Raw genomic sequence first — 11748 nt, forward strand, 5'->3', positions numbered from 1 at the left:
TGACCATGCTACAGAATAGAAGCTGAGAGCTCATCCAAATTCAGTCAAAGGTTATGGGATACTGGATGAAAAAGACAATCAATACAGAGATGAATATACCAAGGAAAATGAAAAAATGATTAATTAATAAATACATAAATATATCTATAACACGCATAAGTACAATTTTTAACAAAATATGTTACAGAATGCTCTTTTCAAAAGTTTAGAAGTGCAGAAATATAAGACTTCAGAAATAGCCACAGTTTGAGAGGCCAAAAACTGAGTTTGTTGCCCAGCACATTATTCAACTCATTGGAAAACAGACTGTTATCTGTCGCTGTATTTTTTTTTCAAGCACTTGACGATTTCAAGGGAAACAGTCAATAGATTGTCAAACCCCTCAGGTAAATTGTTTCGTTCTCCTAAATACAGTTAATAGCTGGAACAGCTTGCTGTCCCTCTACTGCATACCTCCATCCATGCCAGGTGTATTAATGATGGCAGGTGTAGCGACAAAGCCTTTCCACTTTCAAAGCAGCCACGGCGGCAGTTTCTATTGGTGCCTTTACTTAGGTCTTCTCTGGGTCTCCGTAGTGAGGTTGATGCGAAACAAAATTGGCCATGGACGAAGCTATGTTTGCACAATTGTCCCCGGGCCATAAAGGCCGCCAACATTCCATATTGGATGTGGAAAAATCGATTTTTTGAAAATTAAAAAAAACAGCACAGTAAAACCCTAGAGCCGTACATTTGCAATTGTTAGTCCAAAACCGCATTCAAATCGGATCTACGGTGTTGTCACCATTGTGTCCGATGTTAATGGTCAAACACACTAATGCACACGCACACATTCTCAGAAATAATCGATGCATGGTAATATCCCAGAGCTGTACATTTGTAATTGTTTGATCAAAACCGCATTCAAATGAATGATGAACGGTGCTGTCTCCATTTTGTCCGATGTTAATGGACGCACACACATACATTCTCAGAAATAGTAATATCTATAGATGACTCCTTCCAGAGTCCCAGTTGACTTATTGTTGCATGACTATATACAGTTTTTGCCTCCTTTAAAATCTTTTTTATTACATCTGTCCACTTCTTGTATTTACCAGCCCTTTTAAATTTAGAAAGAGAAATCATTTCCTGTCTCTCCCAAAATACCCAACTTGTTTACCACGTCGGTGACGGTAGTCTCCCGGAGCCTTATTAATCAGATTTTGTGCAATCTTAATTATCTTGACAGTCATGAGGTAGGAGAAGCTGACCAGTGTGGGTGGAGGCGTTCTTACACGGATAAAATGTTGTCAAGGTCCTTCCGTCCTTTGCCCAAAGCCTCTGGACATGACTGGCCCTGTTGTCTGAGCAGATTAGCATTTAAAATACAGCTCAGACAGTATAAGAGTATACACACGTGCTCGCCTATGCATGAACAGCCATATGCACAGCACCACACTGCAACAAAGATCGGAGCTGCTGAATGCCAGCTTCTGCTACTAGGCAACAGTGTACAGAAAAAGAAGACAACTCTTGACTTTTGACAGAGTAAAATAAAACTCAATTTTTGAACTGGAATATGTGCATCTCGAGCTATTATTAATCTCTTAACTGAGGTTGACGCGCTAGCCCCTCATCCACCGGGCCACCAATGTCAAAATGAATATGAAAATTAGCAATAGGAATGAATCCAATCAGAAACAGCAACGAGGGTCTCCCTTCATTGATTTGTGAATCATTGATATGTATTTGTAAAAAATTAGAATAGAAAAGAATGCTTTATTGTCCTTGCGCAAGGTACAACGAAATTCTGGTACAGCTCTGTTCCATCATTCATTCATTCATTTTCTGAACCACTTATCCTCACACAGGTCTCGGGGTGTGATTGAGTCTATCACAGCTAACTAGGCGCGGGATACCCTGAATTGGTGGCATGCAAATCGCAGGGCAGACAGACAAGCGTTCACGCTCACACTCAAACCTTGGGGCAATTTATAGTGCTGAACCAGCCTACCCTGCATGTTTTTGGGATGTGGGAAGAAACTGGAGTACCCGGAGAAAACCCACACAAGAGCATCCAAAGTTTACACAGTAAGGACCGACCTGGGATTGAACCCTCGAAACCAGAACTGTAACCTTGGCCGAAACGCTACTTTGGTTCGGCAGTGTAACAATAATAAATCCAGCATTGTCCTATACACAGCATTTTTTAAATGTTTTATTTGAATGAATTCAAATTCAAAAACATCCTAGTCAGTAGACAATAATACTTGTAGTGTTAACAAACAACTCTAATTGTTTGCCAGACGACACTGAAGAAGGGTATCTGGTTTTCACCATGACAGACATCAAGTGAGATTCAGATTGGAATCCGACCTTTTTTGTACCTGTTATTTTCGGTAAGAATGACGACATACTGTATTGTGCTTTCAATGAGCTCCCCTGCAGCAGGGTTATCAGGCAGGAGGGCTGCAAGCTGGGCTTCTGAATACTAATCATAGTCTCTCGAGACACCTGATCTCTGCAATCCTTCACTCTTCTCTTACCATCGTTTTTTTTGTAGAGGAGGAAGTGAACGCTTAGGGCTAGATGCATTAAGCAGATGTTGGGAATTGGAGAGAACATCAAGGTTAAGAGGAATGGTGTAAGGAAAACCCCGGGCGATTCCGCTACCTGTGTAACTATTTATGTGGAAGTATCTCACTGGGAGAAGGGTACATTTGCATACAAAAGATCATCTTCAAGGAGTCTGCCATCAGTTGGAAAGGTGGTGCATTTTAACTGATCCACATGGCTAATGATAATCCAAATGTACAAATGGCTTGTTGGTCAGTCCAGACGTTTGTAAGAATCTATATTATCGTAATGTATGGTTTTTAATACAATTCATAATGAACTCATGGAAAAAGATTTCCAAATTTCTATTAATCAATTCTGAGCTGTGCACCCATGAGCAAAAAGTCAGATTAGCATGTAGAAATTTAATTGCAGGCACGCCAATCAAGCAGAGGATATGACTCTGGGCGAAGATTAAGGTGTGGGAATTCTGGGCACAAAAAGATTTTGATAACTGGGTGAAACCCCCTTTTTTTTAGTAATTGTCCTTCACAGTCAGATGACAAAAATGGAATAATCTATAACAGGGGTAGGGAACCTATGGCTCGGGAGCCACATGTGGCTCTTTTGATGGTTGCATATGGCTCTGAGCTAAAATATGGAAACCGGTGGTGAGAGAGCCGAGTCCGGAATGCACCAATAGGAACGTCACATCGGCACTGTGGCATTGACTTTTATTTTCATTAGAGTCTTCTGCATCTATTCTCTCATTGATACTCATTGATATTCATTGATTAGCAACAGTGTAACAATGTTGTCAAAATAATTCAAAGACTTTTTGTACTTTAAAAGTGGTAAAATGACTAAAAAATTGGCACATTTTCATGTATTTTGACTTTTAAATTGTGAGTATGGCTCTCAGGGAATAACATTTGAAAATAGTAATTGTTTATGGCTCTCTCTTTCAAAAAGGTTCCCAACCCCTGATCTATAACATAAATCATCTTCTAAAAGACAATACAATTCTGCACAAAATATTACTTTTATGATTAGACCCAGAGTCAATCACTGGTTCAAATTTTACAAATACATTGGCGGGTGGATTGTCAAATGCAACCCATTGATAATACTTCAATGTTGCATTGATAATACTTCCTAGAAGTGGGAGAGAGGACAAAGATCTTGCAGTAATGCAGAGACAGAAGGGTGGATGCCAATGGTGGGGTGTGCATTTCACACCTGGGCCTTCAGTAGTGCTACGTGTGAATCAATCCAACCCTCAATAAGTATTTTATGTCTATAAAACCTTTACTGCAGCTACAGCTGCGACACGTATAAAAAGAATCAATAATAACCTCAAAAATTTAAATATTATTTTGGAAAATAGACACATTTTACTCAACCAAAATTATTTTTATTTATACACAAAATCCATCCTCCTTTCTTTCCTCAAGAAGATTTCAATTACTCTGTCGTACAGATTACACGTGCGTTTCAGGTCCATCAAGAAGTTCTTTTCTATTGCCATCAAAGCTAATGCTGAAAGTCCACTCTGTTCTGTTGTATTTCTGGCATAAGTTTTGATTCTATTTAGGGCTGAAAATGTCCGTTCGACAGAAGCAGTGGACACGGGGATGGTAACTGCCAGATTTCTGACCCTGGCAACAAATAATGGCTGAAATGTGATTGCTTAAATGCTTCAATATGAAAACACATCTAGAAGCAGTGCAACCAGGGGGATAGCAATGAAAGGAAGCTAACAGACATTTTGGAATTATTTAATAAGTATTGATGGACAAAATGTAATGTATGATTCAGATATTTCTTAGGCCAGCAGAGAAGGCCTTGAAGGCCCTGACGGCACACCCCTGGTGGATGCATAATACTTGTTTATGTGCCTGTTCAGAGAGTGAAAGCTATGAAATACATTCTGGGTACATTGACATTGTCAGAGGTGCAACCCTTGCATTGAACAAGTCCAATCCTGTAGTCACAGTCACTGCAACATGAGACGGATATGGAAGCCAATATAGTTGTATGCAATCAATTGAGTCAAGATCAAATGGGAGTAAAGAAATGTGAAAAAAACGACAAGATTTGAGGGAGGTTCATATTGCAGAACAATAATATGGTGAAAAATATCTGCTGTGTTCCTTCTCAAATTCAGGCCACATGAAGGCTCTCTCATCTCTCACACATCTCTAGGTATTACTGAATCTCATCAGACCACCCTAGGTCCTGGAGAAAAGTTCAATCATTGCATTTTTCTTTTATTGTGGTTGCCAACACCAACCTCTCCCATCCCTCCCTTCCTCATAGACCTGCACCAGGCTGGGAAGACTGAATCTGCAATAGGTAAAACACTTGGTGGAAAGAAATCAACTGTGGGAGCAATTATTAGAAAATGGAAGACATACAAGACCCCTGATAATCTCCCTCGATCTAGGGCTCCATGCAAGATCTCACCCCGTGGCGTCAAAATGATAACAAGAACGGTGAGCGAAAATCCCAGAACCACACAGGGCCATGTATCGAGATTTTGAGCGAAAATCTCCTTCCATCAGCAAGGACATTGAAGATGAGACGTGGCTGGGTCTTTCAGCATGACAATGATCCCAAACACACAGGCAGGGCAACAAAGGAGTGGCTTCGTAAGAAGCATTTCAAGGTCCTAGAGTGGCCTAGTCAGTCTCCAGATCTCAACCTCATAGAAAATCTGTGGAGGGAGTTGAAAGTCCGTGTTGCCCAATGACAGCCCCAAAACATTAGTGCTCTAGAGGAGATCTGCATGGAGGAATGGGCCAAAATAAGAAAACGTTTGGCCTCCCTTTTTGCCAAGAAAGGGTACATAATAAAGTATTGAGATGAACTTTTGGTATTGACCAAATACTTATTTTTCACCATGATTTGCAAATAAATTCTTTAAAAATCAAACAATGTGATTTAATGTTTTTTTTTTCACAAAGGTAACCAGACAAGAGTTGGTCAGGGACTGGCACTCATGTACCAGTGGCGGTCGGTGCATTTTCTCGTAGCGCCTTGAACGTATCAATCCAACCCTCAACAACTATTTTATGGCTATAAAACCTCTACTGCAACTAGAGCTGCGACACATAAAAAAAAATCAATAAATCAATGCACAAAAATTGGGTAAAATCCACTTCCTAGCAGCATTTCATGATTAAATACAAATACTGGAGCTTTTCACACATTAAAACCAGGCCAGGGGGCGATTTTCCCAGGAAAAGACAGCCATGAACGTCAATGGCGTATGGGCAAACATTGCCCGAAAATGGGGTAAAATCCAGCCGAAAACAGCATTTATTGATTAAACACAAATACTGGAGCTTTTTAGACATCAGAACCGGGCCCGGAGTATCATTTAAAAAGACAGCGATGGACGTCGATACGTCCATACGTGAAATGACAAAAAATGCACTAAAATTAGGTCAAATCCACTTCCTAGCAGCATTTATTGACTGAATACAAATACTGGAGCTTTTGAGACATTACAACCAGGCCAGGGGGGTGATTTCCTTGGGAAAAGACAGCGATGGATGTCTATGGCGAAATGGCAAAAATTAAACTGGGATAAAATCCAAATCCTAGCAGCATTTAGTGATTAAATACAAACACTGGAGCTTAAATACAAACACTGGAGCTTTTCAGATATGAGAACCGGGCCCACAATTGAAATATTATTTAGGAATATAGCCATATTTTACTCACCAAAAATCCTTTTTAACTGTACAAAATATCAATCCTCCTTTCTTTCTTCCTTCTTTCCTATCGCCATCGAAGCTAATGATGAAAGTCGAGCCTGTCCTGTCATATTTCTGGCATAGTCCGTTTTGAAAATGGCTTTAAATCAAAACAACAATATACTATTTGCTTGTGGAGCTAAGTTAGCGCACTGAAAGTGCCGCACACACCATTTTCCCGGCTGTAACAGGCTTGCTAGCTTCGGAGTTGACCGCCTTTTCTTAATGATGTCCATTTTTTTCTGGAAAAGTCCGTCTGGAAAATAGCTTTGTGAGAGAAATGTGCAACAGAATCCATTTGTTTTTGCCACTGTCGGCCATTGTGGGTGGAGTTTGCGATCTCTGGCTGCTTTGGCCCGCCTACTAGCCAATCATAGTTGCTGAAAGCAATGACATGTCCCAGCCAGCAAAATGCCAACGCCTATGAAAAATCATTGTGGGGTTGCCAATTCGAAATCTCATTGGTTAAAAGCAACAGTCTTGTTTAATGCAGCAGAGCCCGCAGAACTGATTTTGAAGGCTTTGAGGCAGATCTGATCTGGCAACAAATAATGGCTGAAATGTGATTGGTTAAATGCTTCAATATGAAAACACATCTGGAAGCAGTGCAACCAGGGGGGAAAGCAATGAAAGGAAGCTAACAGACCATTTGGAATAATAAGTATTGATGGTCAAAATATAATATGATTCAGATATTTCTTAGGCCAGCACAGAAGGCCTTGAAGGCCCTGACGGCCCGCCACTGTCATGTACACATGTTGACATTTTTTTTAAAATATAGTAATGGAAAAATAAGTTAGGCGACCTGGCGACGCAAGTGGTTAGCACGTCGGCTTCACAGCTCAGGGGTCCTGGGTTCAATTCCAGGTCGGTCCACCTGTGTGGAGTTTGCATGTTCTCCCTGGACCTGTGTGGGTTTTCTACGGGTACTCTGGTTTCCTCCCACATTTCAAAAACATACATGGTAGGCTGATTGGACACTAATTTGCCCCTAAGTATGAGTGTGTGCATAGTTGTCTGTCTCCTCGTGCCTTGCCATAGGCTGGCCACCGATTCAGGATGTCCCCTGTCTCTGGCCCGAAGTCAGCTGGGATAGGCTCGAGCCGCCCCGCGGCCCTAATGAGGATGAAGTGGTTCAGAAAATAAATAAGAAATAAATGCACAATTGTAACTTCAATTTAGGCTAATATCATCACAAATCCATTCCTTCTCCTTCTAAAAATGTATCAAGTCCCTGCGTATGGCATGCATCCAAAATGTTGTATAACAGAAGATTACAAATGACAGTACCACAACATACACAGTTGTCTGGAAGTCTGACAGGAACATGGGGCCTGCAATCTTGATATCATGGTAAAAATAGCTCGGAAATCTGTACTTTTCCATTCCTGGTTGGCAAATAATACTTCCTCTGTAGAGACAACTCAATCAATTAAATAATGCCACAGCAATTATTTAGCCCACTGCTGACCACGCTATTCCCTCCACCCTAGGTGTTACAGAACCATTACAAATGGGGCAGAGTTTAAGTGCTGTGCCACTTCAAGCATGTCTTGTTGTGGAAAAAAGGTATCTCATTCAAAACCACACTTTACAATAACAGGACTACAGATTTCACAAAAAATGGTCAAATACAGTGGACTATATGCCGCAAGGTTCAATTCTGAAAATTTAAGACGTGTTTTCTTTTAAATTCAGACTTATGATAGAACTTTAGCTAATTGGCTCAAAGTAAAGTAGCTGCACAATATATAATTGCATCAACAATAATAATTTTCAACATTAACTAATAAGGTACTGAAAATTATCCAGTGCTGGTCTTCAAAAGGTTACTGCTATTTTTGTGCTTTTGGGCCAAGTGATCTCTCACAACAGGAATAGCTTGAGATACGAGCTCAATGCATTCAGGAGAGACAGGAGAGAGACTTAGCGGACGGAAACGCGCTTACAACCAATGTTCTCTGTCTAAGCTGGGTGCGTGCGCAATTGCGCACTACTCTTTTGTTCTCCACACAGAGTAAAACATGTAGCGCACAAAATATCAATAAACATTCCATTTTTTTTCTTTGCCCTTTGCAACTCAGAAAGTGGCAACCTGTCACTGACAAACTACAACAAACGGTAATTACGGATAAAACTATGAACCCTTTATCATGGTGAAACAACCGGGCTGTCACATATCCACTCAACAAGCCAAAGTAAAAAAGAAATGCTGTTCTTTTAAGATGGAATGGCTGTCGGAGTATTTGCAAACAGAAGAACGAGCGTTGAAATTGGGTGGGAAAGGTCTCCTCTGCAAAACATGCAGAACCGAGTGTATCCCAGTTCGTTTTTTAAAATTATCGAACCAGCCACGACTCGCTTGGAAGGCTTTTGCTGGTGTCTTTTTCAGATGCTTGCTTTGCTTTCAAGTTCATGTAGATTCCGTTGTCTTTTTCACAGATTGGCGACTCAGTCACGCTATCTCCAGTAAAAAATGCAACCTGTATGTGCTTGCAGATATCTTTACGTGAGATAGATGCGTAGAGAAAGACAGAGCGATGCTGTTGTCATTAGCAGCCTCTTGCATACTCGACCACCCGGATGGCCGCATCGGCAACCATCTCGTACGCTCGTATCTCAAATTTGTCTCACATCTCAAGGCAAAAATTTGCTCTGAATTTTCCTCGTATCTCAAATTTCTCAAATGTTGGGACACTCGTATGTCAAGATACTACTGTATTTCTTTCCCGCTCAAGAAAGCACTGGGATCAAATGGTGATTTTGATGCGAACAGGACTCACTGGATGAGTTTGTGTTTCAAATGATGTGACATCATGGATGATTATGTGTCTTTGGCAGTGCACAAAAGGGACTCATAGAGCTACTCAGTCAACTGCGGAGTCCACTTTCCTGAGGTCTTATTGTATGACATCACTTGCCAAAATAAATTGCAATGTTTTGATAATCCAGACCATCAAAGTGGAAAGGTTTTGTTACATAAAATGTCATGATATAAATAGCCACCACAGAACACAATTTCTCAAGTAAATTTGATTAGAAACCTAAGCGAAATATGCTTCATCAACTTATATTAAATCAATTTGTTGTATTTTTTGGCTGCAGTTGGTTGGCCACCAATTCAGGGTGTCCCTTGCCTGGTGCCCATTGTTAGCTTGGATAGGCTCCACCACCCCCCGCAACCCTTGTGAGGAAAAATGGTTCTGAAAATAAATGAATGTATTTTTGGAAACCAGAATAATTATCAAAAATGCACCTCTTCCATATCCACCATTTTCCCACTTCATTTTAATTCACTGTGTTAACTTTTCTGTTTAAATTTCTTTTATGTTCCTTTACCGTATGAAATTGAAAAATAAAATTGTTTCCAGCAGCACAGCACTCATCTCTCTCATTTTATGAACCGCTTTATCCTCATTAGGGTCGCGGGGGGTTCTGGAGCCTAACCCAACTGACTTCGGGCCAGAGGTGGAGGACACACTGAATTGGTGACCAACCAATCGCAGGGCCCCAGGGTGACAACCAACCATTTACGCTCACTCTCATACCTAAGGGGAATGTGGTAGGGAACCAGAGTACCTGGAGAAAACCCACACAGTCCCAGGGAGAAGATTCAAACTCCACATATGTGGACCGACCTAGATTTGAACCCAGGACCCCAGAACTAAGGCCGACGCGCTAACCACTCATCCGCCGGACCACCCCATCTGGCTTCTATGTAAACTGAAATACACTTGAATCTTTATAGCTGAACCCTGAGACAGAAGGAGGTGCAATGAATCTAATTTTCTCAATCATTTTAGTCCTCACTGGGAGAAGACATTGATAGGTAATGGTGTCAATATGGCCCAAACTTTGGATCCAATTCACAAGATTGAAATGCACAGAGAGATTATAAGTGAATTGTGGATCTTGAGAGTGGTAGTATATTAAGGGAACCGAACTGTAATATATGGTGAAGGAAAATTGATAGGGTCATAAATATTGAAAATTAACTGTTCCGTTTCAAGAAAAGAAGGTTCAGAGAAAGTTATTTGCTTTGGTGAATGGCTGGTGGTGTGGGGAGAGATAACTGAGACGAGGTGATCCCCTCTGGGCATGAAGGGATGGATTATTGCGTCTTTTGCTGCCTGTGTCGGGGTCCGTTTTAAACCAGATAAGAGCTCTACTCCAGCTTGACTGAGGCCGACCACTTAATGGTAACTAAACTCATGTGGCTGGGAGTGAACAAAGATCAAACCCACACAGCTGTTCATAACCATGGCAGCACCTGTTATATTCAGAGCTTACTCTTATAAACATATAAAATAACACAGTTGTTTTCAATATTATTAAATCTGAACTGTAGTAAAGTGAAAGTGTTTGCATTTATTATTCATCTTGCTTATAATCTGATTAAACAAAAATCTTGAAAATAAACATCATAATTATCCTCACAAACGTCACAAGAGGGCTAGAGCCAATCCCTGCTGATTATAAGCAGGGGGCAGGCTACACCCTGAAATTTTTCTGTCAATCTTTAAAAAAAATCACATTATTTTTGCAATAAACCAATGTTTTTTCTGACCCTTGCTGACAAAATTATTTAACCTCAAAGTTGTTTGCAGCATCTGGGGTCTACCAGAAATGTACCAGTATACACCCTTTTGCAGGTGGTAACTCAATTGTTAGTTTTTTTATTTGCATTTTGGAGTTTATGGTGGAAGTCACACAAACTCTAAAAAAAGAAAAAAAAAGATTTCTAAAGGGCTCAGAAAAAAGTATGAAAAGGCAATTAGAGAGGGAGTTTCCAAAAGAACCACCAATGACAGCTACCATCACTCAAATTAGAGATACATTTGAACTTTCATCTTTGTGAAAATTAAACAATTTTGAAGTAGTACCCATTTTAGATGATTTATTTATTTACTTGACTAGAGGCAGCCTGGTGAAAAGTGATTAGCGCGTTGGCCGCACAGTCCTGGGGACGAGGGTTCGATCCCAGGTGGATCTGGTGGGCAGTGAAAATGGCCTTGGCATCACCAGCTGGAAGGCACTCCACAGTCCTTCTTGCCCCTGACCGACCATAAAAATTTTGAATAGTCGAATAATAATTATAATCTCATCTCATCTTATTTTCTGAACCACTTTATCCTCATTAGGGTTGTGGGTGTGCTGGAGCCTATCCCAGCTGACTTCGGGCCAGAGGCGGGGCGACACCTTGAATCGGTGGGCACAAGGAGACGGACAACGATACATACTCAAACCCATACCTAGGGTCAATTTAGAGTGTCCAATCAGCCTACCATGCATGTTTTCCGAATGTACCCGGAGGAAAGCCACACAGGCCCAGGGAAATCATGCAAACTCTACACAGGTGGATGTGACCTGGATTTGAACCCATTACGCCAGAGCTGTGAGGCCGACGCGCTAACCACTCGCTCCACCGGGCCGCCTCTTTGTAACTTTT

Source organism: Stigmatopora argus, chromosome 7 (genome assembly GCF_051989625.1).
Source record: "Stigmatopora argus isolate UIUO_Sarg chromosome 7, RoL_Sarg_1.0, whole genome shotgun sequence".
Lineage (NCBI taxonomy): Eukaryota > Metazoa > Chordata > Actinopteri > Syngnathiformes > Syngnathidae > Stigmatopora > Stigmatopora argus.